This window comes from Hyperolius riggenbachi, chromosome 12 (genome assembly GCF_040937935.1).
Source record: "Hyperolius riggenbachi isolate aHypRig1 chromosome 12, aHypRig1.pri, whole genome shotgun sequence".
In the NCBI taxonomy this organism is placed as follows: domain Eukaryota; kingdom Metazoa; phylum Chordata; class Amphibia; order Anura; family Hyperoliidae; genus Hyperolius; species Hyperolius riggenbachi.
The window spans coordinates 63,797,854-63,825,338 of NC_090657.1; the positions used below are offsets into that span (position 1 = coordinate 63,797,854).

At 43.9% G+C, this 27,485-nt stretch overlaps 1 long non-coding RNA gene across 1 annotated transcript in view; it reads right to left on the bottom strand.

Annotated features, from left to right (window-relative positions):
• The window catches only part of LOC137541617 (uncharacterized), a 72,496-nt gene that overhangs the window by 42,229 nt on the left and 2,782 nt on the right, over nucleotides 1-27,485 (bottom strand). The window contains exon 2 of the long non-coding RNA XR_011025233.1: nucleotides 22,863-22,945. This is a non-coding gene — a long non-coding RNA (uncharacterized lncRNA). The remainder of the gene's footprint in view (nucleotides 1-22,862; nucleotides 22,946-27,485) is intronic.

Sequence of the window (27,485 nt, forward strand, 5' to 3'; positions counted from 1 at the left end):
CTGGCTGATTGTTATTGCTAAAATAGTACCAACCAACAGCTCTTTTGAGAGCTAATATTCTCCTGATGTGTTTTTTTTTTGTGTTGCTCACTGACACTGACATTATACAGCCCTATCTGTTGCAGCTGGACCTTGGTAATTGTTATTACTGTGCCAGCCAGGCCCTGCCTAACTATCTATACTGGGACACCTACCTATGCCTTCTTAACTACTGGGGCACCTACTTACCTTTACGGGGACACCTACCTATGCCTACCTACCTACATTAGGGGACCTACCTATGCCTACTTACCTATACTGTGACTCCTACCTATGCCTACCTACCTATACTGTGACTCCTACCTATGCCTACCTACCTATACTGGGACACCTACCTATGCCTACCTACCTATACTGGGTCTCCTACCTATGCCTAGCTAACTACTGAGGCACCTACCTATGCCTATCTACCTATACTGGGACACCTACCCATGCCTACCTACCTATACGGGGACACCTACCTATGCCTAGCTAACTACTGGGGCACCTACCTATGCCTACCTACCTATACTGGGTCTCCTACTTATGCCTAGCTAACTACTGAGGCACCTACCTATGGCTATCTACCTATACTGGGACACCTACCTATGCCTACCTACCTATACTGGGACTCCTACCTATGCCTAGCTAACTACTGGGGCACCTACCTATGCCTACCTACCTATACTGGGTCTCCTACCTATGCCTAGCTAACTACTGAGGCACCTACCTATGCCTATCTACCTATACTGGGACACCTACCTATGCCTACCTACCTATACTGGGATTCCTACCTATGCCTAGCTAACTACTGGGACACCTACCTATGCCTACCTACCTATACTGGGATTCCTACCTATGCCTACCTACATACAAGAAGATAATAAGGTAGTTGCTTCATTGTTATCTCTGTTTAGATAGTTAGGAATAGGTACCTCAGTATACATAGCCAGGATTAGATGCCTCTGTATAGTCAGGAATAGGTACCTCAGTATAGGTACCATAGGTTCCTCTGTATAGATAGACAGGAATAGGTACCTCAGTATAGATAGCCAGGAATAGATGCCTCTGTATAGATAGTCAGGAATAGGTACCTCATTATACATACAGTAGACAGGATTAGATGCCTCTGTATAGATAGTCAGGAATAGGTACCTCAGTATAGATAGGCAGGATTAGATACCTCTGTATAGATAGCCAGGAATAGGTACCTCAGTATAGATAGTCAGGATTAGATACCTCTGTATAGATAGCCAGGAATAGGTACCTCAGTATAGATAGTCAGGATTAGATGCCTCTGTATAGATAGCCAGGAATAGGTACCTCTGTATAGATAGCCAGGAATAGGTACCTCAGTATAGATAGTCAGGATTAGATGCCTCTGTATAGATAGACAGGAATAGGTACCTCAGTATAGATAGCCAGGAATAGATGCCTCTGTATAGATAGTCAGGAATAGGTACCTCATTATACATACAGTAGACAGGATTAGATACCTCTGTATAGATAGTCAGGAATAGGTACCTCAGTATAGATAGGCAGGATTAGATACCTCTGTATAGATAGCCAGGAATAGGTACCTCAGTATAGATAGTCAGGATTAGATACCTCTGTATAGATAGTCAGGAATAGGTACCTCAGTATAGATAGTCAGGATTAGATGCCTCTGTATAGATAGCCAGGAATAGGTACCTCAGTATAGATAGGCAGGATTAGATACCTCTGTATAGATAGCCAGGAATAGGTACCTCAGTATAGATAGTCAGGATTAGATGCCTCTTTATAGGTAGCCAGGAATAGGTACCTCAGTCAGGATTATGCCACCATGAAGCGTGTACAAAAGCAAGCAATGCAGCATGTGTAAAAACACAAGGCATTGCGGCTCAGAGACAAACGAAGCTACCGTTGTAAAGCAGAAGTCTCTCACCCATGCGCTGCACAACCACTTTCTATCTGGTCTCAAGATGCTGCTAAGTCCATAACACAGGGCTTCAGCTCAGAGCCGCGCTGCACAGAGCGCTGGGTGGATGACACTCGGCGGACCTCCGTATGCAGCTACACACTGATGGCACGCTGATGCAGGTGGCATGGACGGTGTTGCAACGTGGTACCCGGTAGGAAACGCCTCTGTATAGGTAGCCAGGATTAGATGCCTCTGTATAGTCAGGAAATCGGTACCTCAGTATAGATATCCAGGATTAGATGCCTGTCTAGATAGTCAGGAATAGGTACCTCAGTATAGTCAGGATTAGATTCCTCTTTATAGGTAGCCAGGATTAGATGCCTCAGTATAGATAGACAGGATTAGATGCCTCAGTATAGTCAGGATTAGATGACTCTGTATAGATAGTCAGGAATAGGTACCTCAGTATAGATAGCCAGGATTAGATGTCTACCTACCTACCTATACTGGGACTCCTACCTATGCCTAGCTGACTACTGGGGCACCTACCTATGCCTACATGCCTATACTGGGACTCCTACCTATGCCTAGCTAACTACTGGGACTACCTACCTATACTGGGACTCCTACCTATGCCTACCTACATACAAGAAGATAATAAGGTCGTTGCTTCATTGTTATCTCTGTCTAGATAGTCAGGAATAGGTACTTCAGTATACATAGCCAGGATTAGATGCCTCTGTATAGATAGTCAGGAATAGGTACCTCAGTATACATAGCCAGGATTAGATTCCTCTGTATAGATAGTCAGAAAATAGGTACCTCAGTATAGATAGCCAGGATTAGATGCCTCTGTCTAGATCAGGGGTCCCCAAATGTTTTGGGTCGAGGGCCGGGTCAACATACTTCAGACAGCTGGGGGCCCGGAGTATATATAAAATGATGTAGAAGTCTGCGGGCCAGACAGTAAAGCATACCCAGGTAACAACCTGCAGTCCAATTGGACAGCAGTGTCATCTGATGTGGAATTTGAATGGAAAGCAGCAAAAAAGTTGGAAATATACATCTGGAAATATGCCTGAAGAAGGGGACTAGATCCCAGAAAGCTTGCATCATTTAACTCTATTAGTTAGCCATTAAAAGGTATTATTTTTTACAAAACGTTGTTTTTTTCTACCTATATAATTGGAATGCAGCGAATTACTGCTTTCTGGCTTCCATGTGGATGGGTGGTGCCAGCACTGCTATTTTATATGCGGACCACCAATATTTAAAGATGTAGCTGATCGCATCTTTAAGTAATACATTTTGTGTGTGGGGGGCCGGTAAAAATGCCTCTGGGGGCCACATTCGGCCCGCAGGCCTTAGTTTGAGGCCCACTGGTCTAGATAGTCAGGAATAGGTACCTCAGTATAGTCAGGATTAGATGCCTCTTTATAGGTAGTCAGGATTAGATGCCTCAGATAGATAGCCAAGATTAGATTCCTCTGTATAGTCAGGAACAGGTACCTCAGTATAGGTAGCCAGGATTAGATGCCTCTGTATAGATAGTCAGGAATAGGTACCTCAGGATACATAGTCTGTATAGTCCAGAATAGGTACCTCAGTATACATAGCCAGGATTAGATGTCTCTGTATAGATATCCAGGAATAGGTACCTCAGTATACATAGTCAGGATTAGATGCCTCTGTATAGATAGTCAGGAATAGGTACCTCAGTATAGGTAGCCAGGATTAGATGCCTCTGTATAGATAGTCAGGAATAGGTACCTCAGTATAGGTAGCCAGGATTAGATGCCTCTCTATAGTCAGGAATAGGTACCTCAGTATACATAGCCAGGATTAGATGCCTCTGTATAGATAGTCAGGAACAGGTACCTCAGTATAGGTAGCCAGGATTAGATGCCTCAGTATAGTCAGGATTAGATGCCTCTGTATACATAGTCAGGAATAGGTACCTCAGTATAGATAGCCAGGATTAGATGCCTCTGTATAGATAGCCAGGATTAGATGCCTCTGTATAGTCAGGATTAGAGGCCTCAGTATAGGTAGCCAGGATTAGATGCCTCTCTATAGATAGTCAGGATTAGATGCCTCTTTATAGGTAGCCAGGATTAGATGCCTCAGTATAGATAGTCAGGATTAGATGCCTCTGTATAGATAGTCAGGAATAGGTACCTCAGTATAAATAGCCAAGATTAGATGCCTCTGTATAGTCAGGAATAGTTACCTCAGTATACACCAGGATTATATGCCTCTGTATATAGTCAGGAATAGGTACCTCAGTATAGATAGCCAGGATTAAATGCCTCTCTACAGTCAGGAATAGGTACCTCAGTATAGATAGTCAGGATTAGATGCCTCTTTATAGGTAGTCAAGAATAGGTACCTTAGTATAGATCAGCTATGGCGAACCTATGGCACGCGTGCTAGACCCAGTTTGTGACAGCTATCTGGAGTGCCATTTACCTTCCGTGTCATTATTGAACTGGCAGTGAATTTATATTTCTTTGGCTGCATTTTCCCAGTGTTGGCTTCCAACACTTGGGTGATCCTCGCTCCACGGACATTTGGGTTTTTATTGGTGGGTGGGTTGGACAGGCATCGGGCTTCTGACATCCAATATTGCATTTTACCCTTTTTTGATACAATAAAGCGATGATTTTTCATACCATTTAATCCCTTGTCAAGTATTGGTTTAATCACGCTTTGCACTTCAAACTCCTTTTTATTACACCTCAGTATAGGTAGCCAGGATTAGATGCCTCAGTATAGTCAGGATTAGTTGCCTCTGTATACATAGTCAGGAATAGGTACCTCAGTATAGATAGCCAGGATTAGATGCCTCTGTATAGTCAGGATTAGATGCCTCTGTATAGTCAGGATTAGAGGCCTCAGTATAGGTAGCCAGGATTAGATGCCTCTCTATAGATAGTCAGGATTAGATGCCTCTTTATAGGTAGCCAGGATTAGATGCCTCAGTATAGATAGTCAGGATTCGATGCCTCTGTATAGATAGTCAGGAATAGGTACCTCAGTATAAATAGCCAAGATTAGATGCCTCTGTATAGATAGTCAGGATTCGATGCCTCTGTATAGATAGTCAGGAATAGGTACCTCAGTATAAATAGCCAAGATTAGATGCCTCTGTATAGATAGTCAGGAATAGTTACCTCAGTATACACCAGGATTATATGCCTCTGTATATAGTCAGGAATAGGTACCTCAGTATAGATAGCCAGGATTAAATGCCTCTCTACAGTCAGGAATAGGTACCTCAGTATAGATAGTCAGGATTAGATGCCTCTTTATAGGTAGTCAAGAATAGGTACCTTAGTATAGATCAGCTATGGCGAACCTATGGCACGCGTGCTAGACCCAGCACGCATAGCCTCATCTGCAGACACGCCATCGCTGCTGCGCTATGTCCCGGATTTAACAGTTCATAGCCTGCAGCCCCGCTCCAGTCTGCAGGGCTACGGGAAGATGACGCCCGAAGCCCTGCACTGGAGACTATTTGTGTCTCCAGTACAGGGCTTCGGGCGCCATCTTCTTGTAGCCCTGCATTCTGCCTGTCAGCGCGGGAGACTGCAGGAGCATCATCTGGGGAACTGCACACCAGAGACCGCCGGGAGAGGAGACTTCTGTCAGGTGAGTACATTTTTTTTTCTTTGCAGGTGAAATGCTGCCATCTTTGCGTTTATTTTTGGTGAAAAGCTGCCATCATTGCGTTTATTTTCTGGTGAAAAGCTGCCATTATTGCGTTTATTTTCTGGTGAAAAGCGGCACTCACTGTGTTTATTTTCTGGTGAAAAGCTGCCCTCATTGCGTTTATTTTCTGGTGAAATGCTGCCATCATTGCGTTTATTTTCTGGTGAAAAGCTGCACTCACTGTGTTTATTTTCTGGTGAAAAGCTGCCCTCATTTTGTTTATTTTCTGGTGAAATGCTGCCATCATTGCGTTTATTTTCAGGTGAAAAGCTGCACTCACTGTGTTTATTTTCTGGTGAAAAGCTGCCCTCATTGCGTTTATTTTCTGCTGAAATGTTGCCCACTGCGTTTATTTTCTGCTGAAATGTTGCCCACATTGTGTTATTTTCTGCTGAAATGTGGCCCACTGCATTATTTTCTGCTGAAATGTTGCCCACTGCGTTTATTTTCTGCTGAAATGTTGCCCACTGCGTTATTTCCTGCTGAAATGTTGCCCACTGCGTTTATTTTCTGCTGAAATGTGGCCCACTGCGTTTATTTTCTGCTGAAATGTTGCCCACTGCGTTTATTTTCTGCTGAAATGCTGCCCACTGCGTTTATTTTCTTCTTAAATGTTGCCCAAAAAATAAAACACTAATGAGCGTGTATGTCCAACAAACCCACTGTGTTGTCACTTTATTAGTGCATTAGAAAAAGTTAAAGTGCATACTCAGACAAACATCTTGTAAAATATCTGACAGATCTGTCAAACTATTAAAAACAGTATGGCCGGCCAACGTTGTAATGCCATTCACACACCACCTACAACTACCTGCCAGGAATGGTCCGCTGGACTACACCTACTAGCTATGAGCAACATTTCAGAGAGCAGGTATCTCTGGTCACAATCCCCAGATATTTATTTGCATGTTAATAGCATCAAGCACAATTCATGATAAAAAAGCAATAATGCTTGGCACCTTAAGCTGATGCTCTTATTCCTCAAACAATTGCCAACGCAATAATTCCGGCAGTGTCCACACTATTGCAGCAGAGTGTCCAGATCACAACTCAATCGTAGTTATTGAATCAGTTAGCACTCTTGAGTATGGAATATGGCACCATGAAGCGTGTACAAAAGCAAGCGATGCAGCATGTGTAAGCACAAGACATTGCCGCCCAGAGACAAACGAAGCTACTGTTGTAAAGCAGAAATCTCTATTCAATCCATTGGACAACTGCTTCCTATCTGGTCTCAAGATGCTGCTAAGTCCATAACACAGGGCTTTCAGAGTGCTGGGTGGATGACACACGGTGGACCTCCGTATGCAGCTACACGCTGATGCAGTGGGCATGGGTGGCGTTGTTACGTGGTACCCGGAAGGAAACGCTTCTGTATAGGTAGCCAGGATTAGATGCCTCTGTAGTAGTCAGGATTAGATGCCTCTGTAGAAGTAATCAGGATTAGATGCCTCTGTATAGATAGTCCGGATTAGATGCCTCTGTATAGATAGCCAGGATTAGATGCCTCTGTAGAAGTAGTCCGGATTAGATGCCTCTGTATAGATAGCCAGGATTAGATGCCTCTGTATAGATAGTCAGGATTAGATGCCTCTGTAAAGGTAGTCAGGATTAGATGGCTCTGTATAGGCAGCAAGGATTAGATAGCTCTGTGTAGGTAGCCAGGATTAGATGGCTCTGTATAGGTAGCCAGAATTGGATAGCTCTGTATAGGTAGCCAGGATTAGATGCCTCTGTATAGATAGTCAGGATTAGATGCTTCTGTATAGATAGTCAGGATTAGATGCCTCTGTATAGGTAGCCAGGATTAGATGCTTCTGTATAGATAGTCAGGATTAGATGCCTCTGTATAGGTAGCCAGGATTAGATGCTTCTGTATAGATAGTCAGGATTAGATGCCTCTGTATAGGTAGCCAGGATTAGATGCTTCTGTATAGGTAGTCAGTATTAGATGGCTCTGTATAGGTAGTCAGGATTAGATGCCTCTGTATAGATAGTCAGGAACAGGTACCTCAGTATAGGTAGCCAGGATTAGATGCCTCAGTATAGTCAGGATTAGATGCCTCTGTATACATAGTCAGGAATAGGTACCTCAGTATAGATAGCCAGGATTAGATGCCTCTGTATAGATAGCCAGGATTAGATGCCTCTGTATAGTCAGGATTAGAGGCCTCAGTATAGGTAGCCAGGATTAGATGCCTCTCTATAGATAGTCAGGATTAGATGCCTCTTTATAGGTAGCCAGGATTAGATGCCTCAGTATAGATAGTCAGGATTAGATGCCTCTGTATAGATAGTCAGGAATAGGTACCTCAGTATAAATAGCCAAGATTAGATGCCTCTGTATAGTCAGGAATAGTTACCTCAGTATACACCAGGATTATATGCCTCTGTATATAGTCAGGAATAGGTACCTCAGTATAGATAGCCAGGATTAAATGCCTCTCTACAGTCAGGAATAGGTACCTCAGTATAGATAGTCAGGATTAGATGCCTCTTTATAGGTAGTCAAGAATAGGTACCTTAGTATAGATCAGCTATGGCGAACCTATGGCACGCGTGCTAGACCCAGTTTGTGACAGCTATCTGGAGTGCCATTTACCTTCCGTGTCATTATTGAACTGGCAGTGAATTTATATTTCTTTGGCTGCATTTTCCCAGTGTTGGCTTCCAACACTTGGGTGATCCTCGCTCCACGGACATTTGGGTTTTTATTGGTGGGTGGGTTGGACAGGCATCGGGCTTCTGACATCCAATATTGCATTTTACCCTTTTTTGATACAATAAAGCGATGATTTTTCATACCATTTAATCCCTTGTCAAGTATTGGTTTAATCACGCTTTGCACTTCAAACTCCTTTTTATTACACCTCAGTATAGGTAGCCAGGATTAGATGCCTCAGTATAGTCAGGATTAGTTGCCTCTGTATACATAGTCAGGAATAGGTACCTCAGTATAGATAGCCAGGATTAGATGCCTCTGTATAGTCAGGATTAGATGCCTCTGTATAGTCAGGATTAGAGGCCTCAGTATAGGTAGCCAGGATTAGATGCCTCTCTATAGATAGTCAGGATTAGATGCCTCTTTATAGGTAGCCAGGATTAGATGCCTCAGTATAGATAGTCAGGATTCGATGCCTCTGTATAGATAGTCAGGAATAGGTACCTCAGTATAAATAGCCAAGATTAGATGCCTCTGTATAGATAGTCAGGATTCGATGCCTCTGTATAGATAGTCAGGAATAGGTACCTCAGTATAAATAGCCAAGATTAGATGCCTCTGTATAGATAGTCAGGAATAGTTACCTCAGTATACACCAGGATTATATGCCTCTGTATATAGTCAGGAATAGGTACCTCAGTATAGATAGCCAGGATTAAATGCCTCTCTACAGTCAGGAATAGGTACCTCAGTATAGATAGTCAGGATTAGATGCCTCTTTATAGGTAGTCAAGAATAGGTACCTTAGTATTGATCAGCTATGGCGAACCTATGGCACGCGTGCTAGACCCAGCACGCATAGCCTCATCTGCAGACACGCCATCGCTGCTGCGCTATGTCCCGGATTTAACAGTTCATAGCCTGCAGCCCCGCTCCAGTCTGCAGGGCTACGGGAAGATGACGCCCGAAGCCCTGCACTGGAGACTATTTGTGTCTCCAGTACAGGGCTTCGGGCGCCATCTTCTTGTAGCCCTGCATTCTGCCTGTCAGCGCGGGAGACTGCAGGAGCATCATCTGGGGAACTGCACACCAGAGACCGCCGGGAGAGGAGACTTCTGTCAGGTGAGTACATTTTTTTTTCTTTGCAGGTGAAATGCTGCCATCTTTGCGTTTATTTTTGGTGAAAAGCTGCCATCATTGCGTTTATTTTCTGGTGAAAAGCTGCCATTATTGCGTTTATTTTCTGGTGAAAAGCGGCACTCACTGTGTTTATTTTCTGGTGAAAAGCTGCCCTCATTGCGTTTATTTTCTGGTGAAATGCTGCCATCATTGCGTTTATTTTCTGGTGAAAAGCTGCACTCACTGTGTTTATTTTCTGGTGAAAAGCTGCCCTCATTTTGTTTATTTTCTGGTGAAATGCTGCCATCATTGCGTTTATTTTCAGGTGAAAAGCTGCACTCACTGTGTTTATTTTCTGGTGAAAAGCTGCCCTCATTGCGTTTATTTTCTGCTGAAATGTTGCCCACTGCGTTTATTTTCTGCTGAAATGTTGCCCACATTGTGTTATTTTCTGCTGAAATGTGGCCCACTGCATTATTTTCTGCTGAAATGTTGCCCACTGCGTTTATTTTCTGCTGAAATGTTGCCCACTGCGTTATTTCCTGCTGAAATGTTGCCCACTGCGTTTATTTTCTGCTGAAATGTGGCCCACTGCGTTTATTTTCTGCTGAAATGTTGCCCACTGCGTTTATTTTCTGCTGAAATGCTGCCCACTGCGTTTATTTTCTTCTTAAATGTTGCCCAAAAAATAAAACACTAATGAGCGTGTATGTCCAACAAACCCACTGTGTTGTCACTTTATTAGTGCATTAGAAAAAGTTAAAGTGCATACTCAGACAAACATCTTGTAAAATATCTGACAGATCTGTCAAACTATTAAAAACAGTATGGCCGGCCAACGTTGTAATGCCATTCACACACCACCTACAACTACCTGCCAGGAATGGTCCGCTGGACTACACCTACTAGCTATGAGCAACATTTCAGAGAGCAGGTATCTCTGGTCACAATCCCCAGATATTTATTTGCATGTTAATAGCATCAAGCACAATTCATGATAAAAAAGCAATAATGCTTGGCACCTTAAGCTGATGCTCTTATTCCTCAAACAATTGCCAACGCAATAATTCCGGCAGTGTCCACACTATTGCAGCAGAGTGTCCAGATCACAACTCAATCGTAGTTATTGAATCAGTTAGCACTCTTGAGTATGGAATATGGCACCATGAAGCGTGTACAAAAGCAAGCGATGCAGCATGTGTAAGCACAAGACATTGCCGCCCAGAGACAAACGAAGCTACTGTTGTAAAGCAGAAATCTCTATTCAATCCATTGGACAACTGCTTCCTATCTGGTCTCAAGATGCTGCTAAGTCCATAACACAGGGCTTTCAGAGTGCTGGGTGGATGACACACGGTGGACCTCCGTATGCAGCTACACGCTGATGCAGTGGGCATGGGTGGCGTTGTTACGTGGTACCCGGAAGGAAACGCTTCTGTATAGGTAGCCAGGATTAGATGCCTCTGTAGTAGTCAGGATTAGATGCCTCTGTAGAAGTAATCAGGATTAGATGCCTCTGTATAGATAGTCCGGATTAGATGCCTCTGTATAGATAGCCAGGATTAGATGCCTCTGTAGAAGTAGTCCGGATTAGATGCCTCTGTATAGATAGCCAGGATTAGATGCCTCTGTATAGATAGTCAGGATTAGATGCCTCTGTAAAGGTAGTCAGGATTAGATGGCTCTGTATAGGCAGCAAGGATTAGATAGCTCTGTGTAGGTAGCCAGAATTGGATAGCTCTGTATAGGTAGCCAGGATTAGATGCCTCTGTATAGATAGTCAGGATTAGATGCTTCTGTATAGATAGTCAGGATTAGATGCCTCTGTATAGGTAGCCAGGATTAGATGCTTCTGTATAGATAGTCAGGATTAGATGCCTCTGTATAGGTAGCCAGGATTAGATGCTTCTGTATAGATAGTCAGGATTAGATGCCTCTGTATAGGTAGCCAGGATTAGATGCTTCTGTATAGGTAGTCAGTATTAGATGGCTCTGTATAGGTAGTCAGGATTAGATGCCTCTGTATAGATAGTCAGTATTAGATGCCTCTGTATAGATAGTCAGGATTAGATGCCTCTGTATAGGTAGCCAGGATTAGATGCTTCTGTATAGGTAGTCAGTATTAGATGGCTCTGTATAGGTAGTCAGGATTAGATGCCTCTGTATAGTCAGGATTAGATGCCTCTGTATAGATAGTCAGTATTAGATGCCTCTGCATAGATAGTCAGGATTAGATGGCTCTGTATAGGTAGTCAGGATTCGATGGCTCTGTATAGGTAGTCAGGATTCGATGCCTCTGTATAGTCAGGATTCAATGCCTCTGTATAGTCAGGATTCGATGCCTCTGTATAGTCAGGATTAGATGCCTCTATATAGGTAGCCATGCGGAGGGGGGACACAGCAGCAGAGGCTCAGCTGTCATCGGATAGTCACTTCGGCGAGGATCCACTCTCTGCAGCTACAAACTTGGTGGACCTCCGTATGCAGCTACACGCTGATGCAGGGGGCATAGGCGGCATTGTTACGTGGTACCCGGAAGGAAACGCTTATGTATAGGTAGCCAGGATTAGATGCTTTTGTAGTAGAAGTAGTCAGGATTAGATGCCTCTGTATAGGTAGCCAGGATTAGATGCTTCTGTATAGGAAGTCAGGATTATATGCCTCTGTATAGGTAGCCAGGATTAGATGCTTCTGTATAGATAGTCAGGATTAGATGCCTCTGTATAGGTAGCCAGGATTAGATGCTTCTGTATAGGTAGTCAGTATTAGATGCCCCTGTATAGGTAGCCAGGATTAGATGCTTCTGTATAGGTAGTCAGGATTAGATGCCTCTGTATAGGTAGTCAGGATTAGATGCCGTAGTATAGGTAGCCAGGATTAGATGCCTCTGTATAGGTAGTCAGGATTCGATGCCTCTGTATAGGTAGTCAGGATTAGATGCCTCTGTATAGATAGTCAGGAACAGGTACCTCAGTATAGGTAGCCAGGATTAGATGCCTCTCTATAGTCAGGAATAGGTACCTCAGTATAGGTAGCCAGGATTAGATGCCTCAGTATAGTCAGGATTAGATGCCTCTGTATACATAGTCAGGAATAGGTACCTCAGTATAGGTAGCCAGGATTAGATGCCTCTCTATAGTCAGGAATAGGTACCTCAGTATAGGTAGCCAGGATTAGATGCCTCAGTATAGTCAGGATTAGATGCCTCAGTATAGATAGCCAGGATTAGATGCCTCTGTATAGTCAGGATTAGATGCCTCAGTATAGATAGCCAGGATTAGATGCCTCTGTATAGTCAGGATTAGAGGCCTCAGTATAGGTAGCCAGGATTAGATGCCTCTCTATAGATAGTCAGGATTAGATGCCTCTTTATAGGTAGCCAGGATTAGATGCCTCAGTATAGATAGTCAGGATTCGATGCCTCTGTATAGATAGTCAGGAATAGGTACCTCAGTATAAATAGCCAAGATTAGATGCCTCTGTATAGATAGTCAGGATTCGATGCCTCTGTATAGATAGTCAGGAATAGGTACCTCAGTATAAATAGCCAAGAATAGATGCCTCTGTATAGATAGTCAGGAATAGTTACCTCAGTATACACCAGGATTATATGCCTCTGTATATAGTCAGGAATAGGTACCTCAGTATAGATAGCCAGGATTAAATGCCTCTCTACAGTCAGGAATAGGTACCTCAGTATAGATAGTCAGGATTAGATGCCTCTTTATAGGTAGTCAAGAATAGGTACCTTAGTATAGATCAGCTATGGCGAACCTATGGCACGCGTGCTAGACCCAGCACGCATAGCCTCATCTGCAGACACGCCATCGCTGCTGCGCTATGTCCCGGATTTAACAGTTCATAGCCTGCAGCCCCGCTCCAGTCTGCAGGGCTACGGGAAGATGACGCCCGAAGCCATGCACTGGAGACTATTTGTGTCTCCAGTACAGGGCTTCGGGCGCCATCTTCTTGTAGCCCTGCATTCTGCCTGTCAGCGCGGGAGACTGCAGGAGCATCATCTGGGGAACTGCACACCAGAGACCGCCGGGAGAGGAGACTTCTGTCAGGTGAGTACATTTTTTTTTCTTTGCAGGTGAAATGCTGCCATCTTTGCGTTTATTTTTGGTGAAAAGCTGCCATCATTGCGTTTATTTTCTGGTGAAAAGCTGCCATTATTGCGTTTATTTTCTGGTGAAAAGCGGCACTCACTGTGTTTATTTTCTGGTGAAAAGCTGCCCTCATTGCGTTTATTTTCTGGTGAAATGCTGCCATCATTGCGTTTATTTTCTGGTGAAAAGCTGCACTCACTGTGTTTATTTTCTGGTGAAAAGCTGCCCTCATTTTGTTTATTTTCTGGTGAAATGCTGCCATCATTGCGTTTATTTTCAGGTGAAAAGCTGCACTCACTGTGTTTATTTTCTGGTGAAAAGCTGCCCTCATTGCGTTTATTTTCTGCTGAAATGTTGCCCACTGCGTTTATTTTCTGCTGAAATGTTGCCCACATTGTGTTATTTTCTGCTGAAATGTGGCCCACTGCATTATTTTCTGCTGAAATGTTGCCCACTGCGTTTATTTTCTGCTGAAATGTTGCCCACTGCGTTATTTCCTGCTGAAATGTTGCCCACTGCGTTTATTTTCTGCTGAAATGTGGCCCACTGCGTTTATTTTCTGCTGAAATGTTGCCCACTGCGTTTATTTTCTGCTGAAATGCTGCCCACTGCGTTTATTTTCTTCTTAAATGTTGCCCAAAAAATAAAACACTAATGAGCGTGTATGTCCAACAAACCCACTGTGTTGTCACTTTATTAGTGCATTAGAAAAAGTTAAAGTGCATACTCAGACAAACATCTTGTAAAATATCTGACAGATCTGTCAAACTATTAAAAACAGTATGGCCGGCCAACGTTGTAATGCCATTCACACACCACCTACAACTACCTGCCAGGAATGGTCCGCTGGACTACACCTACTAGCTATGAGCAACATTTCAGAGAGCAGGTATCTCTGGTCACAATCCCCAGATATTTATTTGCATGTTAATAGCATCAAGCACAATTCATGATAAAAAAGCAATAATGCTTGGCACCTTAAGCTGATGCTCTTATTCCTCAAACAATTGCCAACGCAATAATTCCGGCAGTGTCCACACTATTGCAGCAGAGTGTCCAGATCACAACTCAATCGTAGTTATTGAATCAGTTAGCACTCTTGAGTATGGAATATGGCACCATGAAGCGTGTACAAAAGCAAGCGATGCAGCATGTGTAAGCACAAGACATTGCCGCCCAGAGACAAACGAAGCTACTGTTGTAAAGCAGAAATCTCTATTCAATCCATTGGACAACTGCTTCCTATCTGGTCTCAAGATGCTGCTAAGTCCATAACACAGGGCTTTCAGAGTGCTGGGTGGATGACACACGGTGGACCTCCGTATGCAGCTACACGCTGATGCAGTGGGCATGGGTGGCGTTGTTACGTGGTACCCGGAAGGAAACGCTTCTGTATAGGTAGCCAGGATTAGATGCCTCTGTAGTAGTCAGGATTAGATGCCTCTGTAGAAGTAATCAGGATTAGATGCCTCTGTATAGATAGTCCGGATTAGATGCCTCTGTATAGATAGCCAGGATTAGATGCCTCTGTAGAAGTAGTCCGGATTAGATGCCTCTGTATAGATAGCCAGGATTAGATGCCTCTGTATAGATAGTCAGGATTAGATGCCTCTGTAAAGGTAGTCAGGATTAGATGGCTCTGTATAGGCAGCAAGGATTAGATAGCTCTGTGTAGGTAGCCAGGATTAGATGGCTCTGTATAGGTAGCCAGAATTGGATAGCTCTGTATAGGTAGCCAGGATTAGATGCCTCTGTATAGATAGTCAGGATTAGATGCTTCTGTATAGATAGTCAGGATTAGATGCCTCTGTATAGGTAGCCAGGATTAGATGCTTCTGTATAGATAGTCAGGATTAGATGCCTCTGTATAGGTAGCCAGGATTAGATGCTTCTGTATAGATAGTCAGGATTAGATGCCTCTGTATAGGTAGCCAGGATTAGATGCTTCTGTATAGGTAGTCAGTATTAGATGGCTCTGTATAGGTAGTCAGGATTAGATGCCTCTGTATAGATAGTCAGTATTAGATGCCTCTGTATAGATAGTCAGGATTAGATGCCTCTGTATAGGTAGCCAGGATTAGATGCTTCTGTATAGGTAGTCAGTATTAGATGGCTCTGTATAGGTAGTCAGGATTAGATGCCTCTGTATAGTCAGGATTAGATGCCTCTGTATAGATAGTCAGTATTAGATGCCTCTGCATAGATAGTCAGGATTAGATGGCTCTGTATAGGTAGTCAGGATTCGATGGCTCTGTATAGGTAGTCAGGATTCGATGCCTCTGTATAGTCAGGATTCAATGCCTCTGTATAGTCAGGATTCAATGCCTCTGTATAGTCAGGATTAGATGCCTCTATATAGGTAGCCATGCGGAGGGGGGACACAGCAGCAGAGGCTCAGCTGTCATCGGATAGTCACTTCGGCGAGGATCCACTCTCTGCAGCTACAAACTTGGTGGACCTCCGTATGCAGCTACACGCTGATGCAGGGGGCATAGGCGGCATTGTTACGTGATACCCGGAAGGAAACGCTTATGTATAGGTAGCCAGGATTAGATGCTTTTGTAGTAGAAGTAGTCAGGATTAGATGCCTCTGTATAGGTAGCCAGGATTAGATGCTTCTGTATAGGAAGTCAGGATTATATGCCTCTGTATAGGTAGCCAGGATTAGATGCTTCTGTATAGATAGTCAGGATTAGATGCCTCTGTATAGGTAGCCAGGATTAGATGCTTCTGTATAGGTAGTCAGTATTAGATGCCCCTGTATAGGTAGCCAGGATTAGATGCTTCTGTATAGGTAGTCAGGATTAGATGCCTCTGTATAGGTAGTCAGGATTAGATGCCGTAGTATAGGTAGCCAGGATTAGATGCCTCTGTATAGGTAGTCAGGATTCGATGCCTCTGTATAGGTAGTCAGGATTAGATGCCTCTGTATAGATAGTCAGGAACAGGTACCTCAGTATAGGTAGCCAGGATTAGATGCCTCTCTATAGTCAGGAATAGGTACCTCAGTATAGGTAGCCAGGATTAGATGCCTCAGTATAGTCAGGATTAGATGCCTCTGTATACATAGTCAGGAATAGGTACCTCAGTATAGGTAGCCAGGATTAGATGCCTCTCTATAGTCAGGAATAGGTACCTCAGTATAGGTAGCCAGGATTAGATGCCTCAGTATAGTCAGGATGCCTCTGTATACATAGTCAGGAATAGGTACCTCAGTATAGATAGCCAGGATTAGATGCCTCTGTATAGTCAGGATTAGATGCCTCAGTATAGATAGCCAGGATTAGATGCCTCTGTATAGTCAGGATTAGATGCCTCAGTATAGATAGCCAGGATTAGATGCCTCTGTATAGTCAGGATTAGAGGCCTCAGTATAGGTAGCCAGGATTAGATGCCTCTCTATAGATAGTCAGGATTAGATGCCTCTTTATAGGTAGCCAGGATTAGATGCCTCAGTATAGATAGTCAGGATTAGATGCCTCTGTATAGATAGTCAGGAATAGGTACCTCAGTATAAATAGCCAAGATTAGATGCCTCTGTATAGATAGTCAGGAATAGTTACCTCAGTATACACCAGGATTATATGCCTCTGTATATAGTCAGGAATAGGTACCTCAGTATAGATAGCCAGGATTAAATGTCTCTCTACAGTCAGGAATAGGTACCTCAGTATAGATAGTCAGGATTAGATGCCTCTTTATAGGTAGTCAGGAATAGGTACCTTAGTATAGATCAGCTATGGCGAACCTATGGCACGCGTGCTAGACCCAGCACGCATAGCCTCATCTGCAGACACGCCATCGCTGCTGCGCTATGTCCCGGATTTAACAGTTCATAGCCCGCAGCCCCGCTCCAGTCTGCAGGGCTACGGGAAGATGACGCCCGAAGCCCTGCACTGGAGACTATTTGTGTCTCCAGTACAGGGCTTCGGACGCCATCTTCTTGTAGCCCTGCATTCTGCCTGTCAGCGCGGGAGACTGCAGGAGCATCATCTGGGGAACTGCACACCAGAGACCGCCGGGAGAGGAGACTTCTGTCAGGTGAGTAAATTTTTTTTCCTTTGCAGGTGAAATGCTGCCATCTTTGCGTTTATTTTTGGTGAAAAGCTGCCATCATTGCGTTTATTTTCTGGTGAAAAGCTGCCCTCATTGCGTTTATTTTCTGGTGAAATGCCGCCATCATTGCGTTTATTTTCTGGTGAAAAGCTGCACTCACTGTGTTTATTTTCTGGTGAAAAGCTGCCCTCATTGTGTTTATTTTCTGGTGAAATGCTGCCATCATTGCGTTTATTTTCAGGTGAAAAGCTGCACTCACTGTGTTTATTTTCTGGTGAAAAGCTGCCCTCATTGCGTTTATTTTCTGCTGAAATGTTGCCCACTGCGTTTATTTTCTGCTGAAATGTTGCCCACATTGTGTTATTTTCTGCTGAAATGTGGCCCACTGCATTATTTTCTGCTGAAATGTTGCCCACTGCGTTTATTTTCTGCTGAAATGTGGCCCACTGCGTTTATTTTCTGCTGAAATGTTGCCCACTGCGTTTATTTTCTGCTGAAATGCTGCCCACTGCGTTTATTTTCTTCTTAAAAGTTGCCCAAAAAATAAAACACTAATGAGCGTGTATGTCCAACAAACCCACTGTGTTGTCACTTTATTAGTGCATTAGAAAAAGTTAAAGTGCATACTCAGACAAACATCTTGTAAAATATCTGACAGATCTGTCAAAATATTAAAAACAGTATGGCCGGCCAACGTTGTAATGTCATTCATACACCACCTACAACTACCTGCCAGAAATGGTCCGCTGGACTACACCTACTAGCTATAAGCAACATTTCAGAGAGCAGGTATCTCTGGTCGCAATCCCCAGATATTTATTTGCATGTTAATAGCATCAAGCACAATTCATGATGAAAAAGCAATAATGCTTGGCACCTTAAGCTGATGCTCTCATTCCTCAAACAATTGCCAACGCAATAATTCCGGCAGTGTCCACACTATTCCAGCAGAGTGTCCAGATCACAACTCAATCGTAGTTATTGAATCAGTTAGCACTCTTGAGTATGGAATATGGCACCATGAAGCGTGTACAAAAGCAAGCGATGCAGCATGTGTAAGCACAAGACATTGCCGCCCAGAGACAAACGAAGCTACTGTTGTAAAGCAGAAATCTCTATTCAATCCATTGGACAACTGCTTCCTATCTGGTCTCAAGATGCTGCTAAATCCATAACACAGGGCTTCAGAGTGCTGGGTGGATGACACACGGTGGACCTCCGTATGCAGCTACACGCTGATGCAGTGGGCATGGGTGGCGTTGTTATGTGGTACCCGGAAGGAAACGCTTCTGTATAGGTAGCCAGGATTAGATGCCTCTGTAGTAGTCAGGATTAGATGCCTCTGTAGAAGTAATCAGGATTAGATGCCTCTGTATAGATAGTCCGGATTAGATGCCTCTGTATAGATAGCCAGGATTAGATGCCTCTGTAGAAGTAGTCCGGATTAGATGCCTCTGTATTGATAGCCAGGATTAGATGCCTCTGTATAGATAGTCAGGATTAGATGCCTCTGTAAAGGTAGTCAGGATTAGATGGCTCTGTATAGGTAGCAAGGATTAGATAGCTCTGTGTAGGTAGCCAGGATTAGATGGCTCTGTATAGGTAGCCAGAATTGGATAGCTCTGTATAGGTAGCCAGGGTTAGATGCCTCTGTATAGATAGTCAGGATTAGATGCCTCTGTATAGGTAGCCAGGATTAGATGCTTCTGTATAGATAGTCAGGATTAGATGCCTCTGTATAGGTAGTCAGGATTAGATGCCCCTGTATAGGTAGCCAGTATTAGATGCTTCTGTATAGGTAGTCAGGATTAGATGCCTCTGTATAGGTAGTCAGGATTAGATGCCTCTGTATAGGTAGTCAGGATTAGATGCCTCTGTATAGGTAGTCAGGATTAGATGCCTCTATATAGATAGTCAGGATTAGATGCCTCTGTGTAGGTAGTCAGGATTAGATGCTTCTGTATAGGTAGTCAGGATTAGATGCTTCTGTATAGATAGTCAGGATTAGATGCCTCTGTATAGGTAGCCAGGATTAGATGCTTCTGTATAGGTAGTCAGGATTAGATGCCCCTGTATAGGTAGCCAGTATTAGATGCTTCTGTATAGGTAGTCAGGATTAGATGCCTCTGTATAGGTAGTCAGGATTAGATGCCTCTGTATAGGTAGTCAGGATTAGATGCCTCTAAATAGATAGTCAGGATTAGATGCCTCTGTGTAGGTAGTCAGGATTAGATGCTTCTGTATAGGTAGTCAGTATTAGATGGCTGTGTATAGGTAGTCAAGATTAGATGCCTCTGTATAGTCAGGATTAGATGCCTCTGTATAGATAGTCAGGATTAGATGCCTCTGTATAGGTAGCCAGGATTAGATGCTTCTGTATAGGAAGTCAGGATTATATGCCTCTGTATAGGTAGCCAGGATTAGATGCTTCTGTATAGATAGTCAGGATTAGATGCCTCTGTATAGGTAGCCAGGATTAGATGCTTCTGTATAGGTAGTCAGGATTAGATGCCCCTGTATAGGTAGCCAGTATTAGATGCTTCTGTATAGGTAGTCAGGATTAGATGCCTCTGTATAGGTAGTCAGGATTAGATGCCTCTGTATAGGTAGTCAGGATTAGATGCCTCTATATAGATAGTCAGGATTAGATGCCTCTGTGTAGGTAGTCAGGATTAGATGCTTCTGTATAGGTAGTCAGTATTAGATGGCTGTGTATAGGTAGTCAAGATTAGATGCCTCTGTATAGTCAGGATTAGATGCCTCTGTATAGATAGTCAGTATTAGATGCCTCTGCATAGATAGTCAAGATTAGATGGCTCTGTATAGGTAGTCAGGATTCAATGCCTCTGTATAGTCAGGATTCGATGCCTCTGTATAGATAGTCAGGATTAGATGCCTCTGTGTAGGTAGTCAGGATTAGATGCCTCTGTATAGATAGTCAGTATTAGATGGCTGTGTATAGGTAGTCAGGATTAGATTCCTCTGTATAGATAGTCAGTATTAGATGCCTCTGTATAGGTAGCCAGGATTAGATGCCTCTGTATAGGTAGCCAGGATTAGATGCTTCTGTATAGGTAGTCAGGATTAGATGCCTCTGTATAGGTAGTCAGGATTAGATGCCTCTGTATAGGTAGTCAGGATTAGATGCCTCTGTATAGATAGTCAGGATTAGATGCCTCTGTGTAGGTAGTCAGGATTAGATGTTTCTGTATAGGTAGTCAGTATTAGATGGCTGTGTATAGGTAGTCAAGATTAGATGCCTCTGTATAGTCAGGATTAGATGCCTCTGTATAGATAGTCAGTATTAGATGCCTCTGCATAGATAGTCAGGATTAGATGGCTCTGTATAGGTAGTCAGGATTAGATGGCTCTGTATAGGTAGTCAGGATTAGATGCCTCTGTATAGATAGTCAGTATTAGATGGCTGTGTATAGGTAGTCAGGATTAGATGCCTCTGTATAGATAGTCAGTATTAGATGCCTCTGTATAGGTAGCCAGGATTAGATGCCTCTGTATAGGTAGTCAGGATTAGATGCCTCTGTATAGCCAGGATTAGATGCTTCTTTATAGGTAGCCAGGATTAGATGGCTCTGTATAGATAGTCAGTATTAGATGCCTCTATATAGGTAGCCATGCGGAGGGGGGACACAGCAGCAGAGGCTCAGCTGTCATCGGATAGTCACTTCGGCCAGGATCCACTCTCTGCAGCTACAAACTTGGTGGACCTCCGTATGCAGCTACACGCTGATGCAGGGGGCATGGGCGGCATTGTTAAGTGGTACCCGGAAGGAAACGCTTATGTATAGGTAGCCAGGATTAGATGCTTTTGTAGAAGTAGTCAGGATTAGATGCCTCTGTATAGATAGTCAGGATTAGATGCCTCTGTATAGGTAGCCAGGATTAGATGCTTCTGTATAGGAAGTCAGGATTATATGCCTCTGTATAGGTAGCCAGGATTAGATGCTTCTGTATAGATAGTCAGGATTAGATGCCTCTGTATAGGTAGCCAGGATTAGATGCCTCTGTATAGGTAGCCAGGATTAGATACTTCTGTATAGGTAGTCAGGATTAGATGCCTCTGTATAGGTAGTCAGGATTAGATGCCGCAGTATAGGTAGACAGGATTAGATCCCTCTGTATAGGTAGTCAAGATCAGATGCCTCTGTATAGGTAGTCAGTATTAGATGGCTGTGTATAGGTAGTCAAGATTCGATGCCTCTGTATAGTCAGGATTAGATGTCTCTGTATAGTAGTCAGGATTCGATGCCTCTGTATAGTCAGGATTCAATGCCTCTGTATAGATAGTCAGGATTAGATGCCTCTGTATAGGTAGTCAGGATTAGATGCATCTGTATAGCCAGGATTAGATGCCTCTGTATAGATAGTCAGTATTAGATGCCTCTGTGCAGTTAGTCAGGATTAGATGCCTTTGGTTAGGTAGTCAGGATTAGATGCCTCTGTATAGCCAGGATTAGATGCTTCTTTATAGGTAGCCAGGATTAGATGGCTCTGTATAGATAGTCAGAATCAGATGCCTCTATATAGGTAGCCAGGCGGAGGGGGTATGCAGCAGCAGTGGCTCAGCTGTCATCGGATAGTCACTTCGGCCAAGATCCACGCTCTGCAGCTACAAAATTCTTCCTGTCCTATGTTCCAGCTCACAGCAAGAGCGCCCCTAGGGAGCACTCTTAATGTGAGATGGAGCACAAGAACAGGAAGAAGTTTGTAGCTGCAGAGCGTGGATTGTGGCGAAGTGAGTATCTGATGACTCCCTCAGTGGCAGCACTGTGGTAGGAACAAGCGGGCCCCTCAGGGGCCCGGTTGCACAGGCAACTGCTGCGACCTTGGCCCCTATGCCCTGATCCTCCTCCTAAAAATGTGTTGTTGTTTTTTTAGATATCCCAGTTTTATTTAATATTTAAATCTACTTTTTAAGTTTTTACTGTTTCATTGTCTCTGCTCAATAGCCCTTTATTGAAGTATGCCAGAGCTACAATCTATGAACTGTTGACCCTTTTTAATCTATTTTCTGCTCTCAGAAGCCATTTTCTGTATTATAGCTGGAATTCCTTATCAGTGAGGGTTACGCTGTGGTCCCACCCAGTCCCAAGCCAGTCACTTGCATGCCTGATGTTTAACTCTTTCAGGCAGGGAAAGAAAAAAAGGAACACAGCATAGTTATTTGTATGCTTGGCGCTGTACATACACATGTCTATGTCATCATGTCACCTCGTGCATCCTTTCAAGGGTACCTGAAGTGAAAAAAAGATAATTGAACACTTACCTCAGTAGTGGGAAGCCTCTGGAGAGTTCAGAGTCTTCTCAATCCTCCTTGATCCCACCGATCCAGAACTTATTCGACAAGGGCTTGAGGAGGTTATGGAAACAAAACATTTAATTTATCAATACTGTTATAAACGTTGATTAATATTATTAAAATATGAATGACTCCATTCACATAAAAAACATTACTTCAAGGTGGTAATTTAGGAATGATCTCTGTATAGGCATGCTAGCGGGCTATCTGCTGAGTAGCCTGTTCTGTTGTATGGAAAGGGGAGGGGAAAAGGGGTGAGCTGGAGGTGTAGGAAAAACAATAGAAGATAACTGTCAGACAATGCTGACCTAAAGTGTGCAATGGCTGAAGGGAATGCCAGGAACATTGGGGGCACCTGGACACACACTTCAGACTACTTGAACAATTTATTTGAGCAGCAAGATTCTAATATACTGTATATGCTTTATAAGTGTTGTGCAGTTACGTTCAGGACACTCAAGCAGTCCCCACAATATCTATACCAGAGGTGTAACCACAGAGAGCAGCCCCAGTGACTGCAGGGGGTTCCAGAGCTGTGGGGGCACAGCTTCTAACCTCCCCCCCCCCTCCAATACAGGGGCCCATCTCACATATCATAAAATGCAGCACATTAGCCAGTATAGAAAATGTAGTGCATACATGTGAAATCAGCCCGGTAGACTTGGGCACAGGACACAGCAGGTATATAGCTGATCCCAGGGCCGGCCCGAGACTTTTTGCCGCCTGAGGCAAATTAAAAAAAAAATTATTGCTGCCGCCGCCGAGCTGGAGGGGTAGCGGGCAGGGCGGGGGTATTGTGCCTAGCGGCGGGGAGGGGGGTCGGACCCCCCCCCTCCCTCGCCTGGGTCCCCGTCCTCCGCTCCCCTCCAGCCTTAAATACATCAGAACTAGCGCAACTCGTAAGAGGCAGTGGGCGGGGAGGACTCACCTCTTCCTCGCTCGATCCAGCGTGCGCTCCACTGACGTCCCTTCCTGCAGCGCCGTCCATTTACAATACAGTGGGCGGCGTGCAGGAAGTGACGTCAGTGGAGCGCACGCTGGATCGAGCGAGGAAGAGGTGAGTCCTCCCCGCCCACTGCCTCTTACGAGTTGCGCTAGTTCTGATGTATTTAAGGCTGGAGGGGAGCGGAGGACGGGGACCCAGGCGATGGAGGGGGGGGTCCGACCCCCCTCCCCGCCGCTAGGCCCAATACCCCCGTCCTGCCCGCTACCCCTCCAGCTGGGCGGCCGGCTCCCCGCACCCTCCGACGGGCGGATGCCGCCCCTAGAAATTTGCCGCCTGAGGTAAAAGTTTCACCCCGCCTCATGAGCGGGCCGGCCCTGGCTGATCCTGCTTCTGCACAAGTCCGGGCCGTGTTATTTACTATTCCTCCTCCAGGCCGCCATGGATAGGGGGGAATGATATAATTTGGCTTCCAGCGATTGCTGGAGGCCGATTTATTGTGTGATTTAAGCAACTTCGGCTCTGTCTTCTGACAGCGCCAACGTTACTCACTGAGCGCTGTGTGATGTGATTCCTATAATAGTCTATGGTGGCGCCGGCTGCGCTCAAATCTAGCAGTGCTAAAAATCACTTCTCCGAATGCAGCCCATATATAAAATGTATCACATTGGCCCATATGGAAAATGTAGCACTTTAGTCCATATGGAAAATGCAGCACTTTAGCCCATATGGAAAATGCAGCACTTTAGCCCATATGGAAAATGCAGCACGTTAGCCCATATAGAAAATGCAGCACGTTAGCCCATATACAAAATGCAGCACGTTAGCCCATATGGAAAATGCAGCACGTTAGCCCATATACAAAATGCAGCACGTTAGCCCATATGGAAGAGTAGAAGTATTGGAGGCTGACACTTCCAAACGTGAAAAAAGCTCTTTATTGAAACATTAAAATTAGTGGTAATACAGCTGTATTACCACTAATTTTAATGCTTCAATAAAGAGCTTTTTTCACGTTTGGAAGTGTCAGCCTCCAATACTTCTACTACACGAATTGGATCCAGAGGTGTGAGGATCCTTTGAGGCTTTGGCACCCATATCCCTGCTTTATATGAGTGCCACTCTTTTTACCAGCCCATATGGAAAATGCAGCACTTTAGCCCATATGGAAAATGCAGCACTTTAGCCCATATGGAAAATGCAGCACATTAGCCCATATAGAAAATACAGCACGTTAGCCCATATACATAATGCAGTCCATATATAAAAAGCAGCACATTAGCCCATAAACAAAATGCAGCCCATTAATAAAATGAAGCATGTTAGCCCATATAGAAAATAAGCAGGTTAATCCATATAGAAACAGCAGCCTATATATGAATTGCAGCACATTAGCCCATACAGAAAATGAAGCACATTAGCCCATATAGAAGTTAAAAAGATTAGGCCACACATAAAATGAGCATATTAGCCCAGACAGAAAATGTAGACCATCTATAAAATGCAGCATATCCTACTAATATTATAAAAGGGGAAGTTCGGATGTTTGCTACTCGATCACGCAAAAATGGCTGAAGGAATTTGAATGAAATTTGGCACACACATAGTATATTACCTGAAATAACATATAGGATACTTTTTATCCCCATAACCAAAAAGTGGGCGGAGACAAATACAAATTTCACTGGGAAAATGTAAACTGCAGCCATTCTTACACTGGTAATAGCAGGGTTCTCAAACTTTGCACAGTTGGCCACTGGGTGACTGGGATTAATATTCAGAAAAGTGGGTGGAGCCTACAAAAGCCAATCAGAATTCACCTATTGATTTTCACAGGGAATATTTAATTGCTGCCATTCTTGCACTGTTAATGGCGCAAACCTCAAACCTGGTACAGTTGGTCATTGGGTGACTGGGGATCAAATTCAGAAAAGGGGTGGAGCCACCGCCAATCAGATTTGTTTCATTTCAATGCAAATTATTGATGCCAAAGACCACAAAGCTCACAAACTTGGTCATTGAGTAATTGTGTGTTAGGGTTAGAAAAAGTGGGCAGAGCCAACACCAGCCAAATACATACCCAGGTAACGCCAGGTCATCAGCATGTAAGCCCTTATATAAAATGCAGCATGTTAGCTCATATAGAAAATGCAGCATGTTAGCACATATAGAGAATGTAGCACGTAAGCCCATATATAAAATGCAGCACGTTAGACCATACGGAAAATGCAGCACATTTGCCTATATAGAAAATAAGTTGGCTAGCCCAAAAATAAAATGAGCATGTTAGCCCATATAGAAAATGCAGTCCATATACAAAAAGAAGCATGTTTGCCCACATAGAAAATGCAGCATCTTAAACCATATATAAAATGCAGCATGTTAGCCCATACAGAAAATGCAGCATGTTAGCCCATATACAAAACACAGGACATTAGCCCATATACAAAATGCAGCACGTTAGCCCATATACAAAATGCAGCATGTTAGCCCATATACAAAATGCAGCACGTTAGCCCATATACAAAATGCAGCACATTAGCCCATATACAAAATGCAGCACATTAGCCCATATACAAAATGCAGCACGTTAGCCCGTATACAAAACGCAGCACGTTAGCCCGTATAAAAAACGCAGCACGTTAGCCCGTATACAAAACGCAGCACGTTAACCCGAATACAAAAATCAGCACGTTAGCCCGTATACAAAACGCAGCCCGTTAGACCGTATACAAAACGCAGCACATTAGCCCGTATACAAAAATCAGCACATTAGCCCGTATACAAAATGCAGCCCGTTAGCCCGTATACAAAACGCAGCACGTTAGCCCGTATACAAAACGCAGCATGTTAGCCCATATACAAAACGCAGCACGTTAACCCGAATACAAAATGCAGCACGTTAGCCCGAATACAAAATGCAGCACGTTAGCCCGATTACAAAACGCAGCACGTTAGACCGTATACAAAACGCAGCACGTTAGCCTGTATACAAAACGCAGCACGTTAGCCCATATACAAAACGCAGCACGTTAGCCCATATATAAAACGCAGCACGTTAACCCGAATACAAAACGCAGCACGTTAGCCCGAATACAAAACGCAGCATGTTAGCCCGAATACAAAATGCAGCACGTTAGTCCGTATACAAAATTCAGTACGTTAGCCCAAATACAAAATGCAGTACGTTAGCCCGTATACAAAACGCAGCACGTTAGCCCGTATACAACACGCAGCACGTTAGCCCGTATACAAAACGCAGCACGGTAGCCCGTATACAAAACGCAGCACGTTAGCCCGTAGACAAAACGCAGCACGTTAGCCCGTAGACAAAACGCAGCACGTTAGCCCGTAGACAAAACGCAGCACGCTAGCCCGTATACAAAACGCAGCACGTTAGACCGTATACAAAACGCAGCACGTTAGACCGTATACAAAACGCAGCACGTTAGCCCGTATACAAAACGCAGCACGTTAGCCCGTATAACGAACGCAGCACGTTAGCCCGTATACAAAACGCAGCACGTTAGCCCATATACAACACGCAGCACGTTAGCCCGTATACAAAATGCAGCACATTAGCCCGTATACAAAATGCAGCACGTTAGCCCATATATAAAACGCAACACGTTAGCCCGTATACAAAA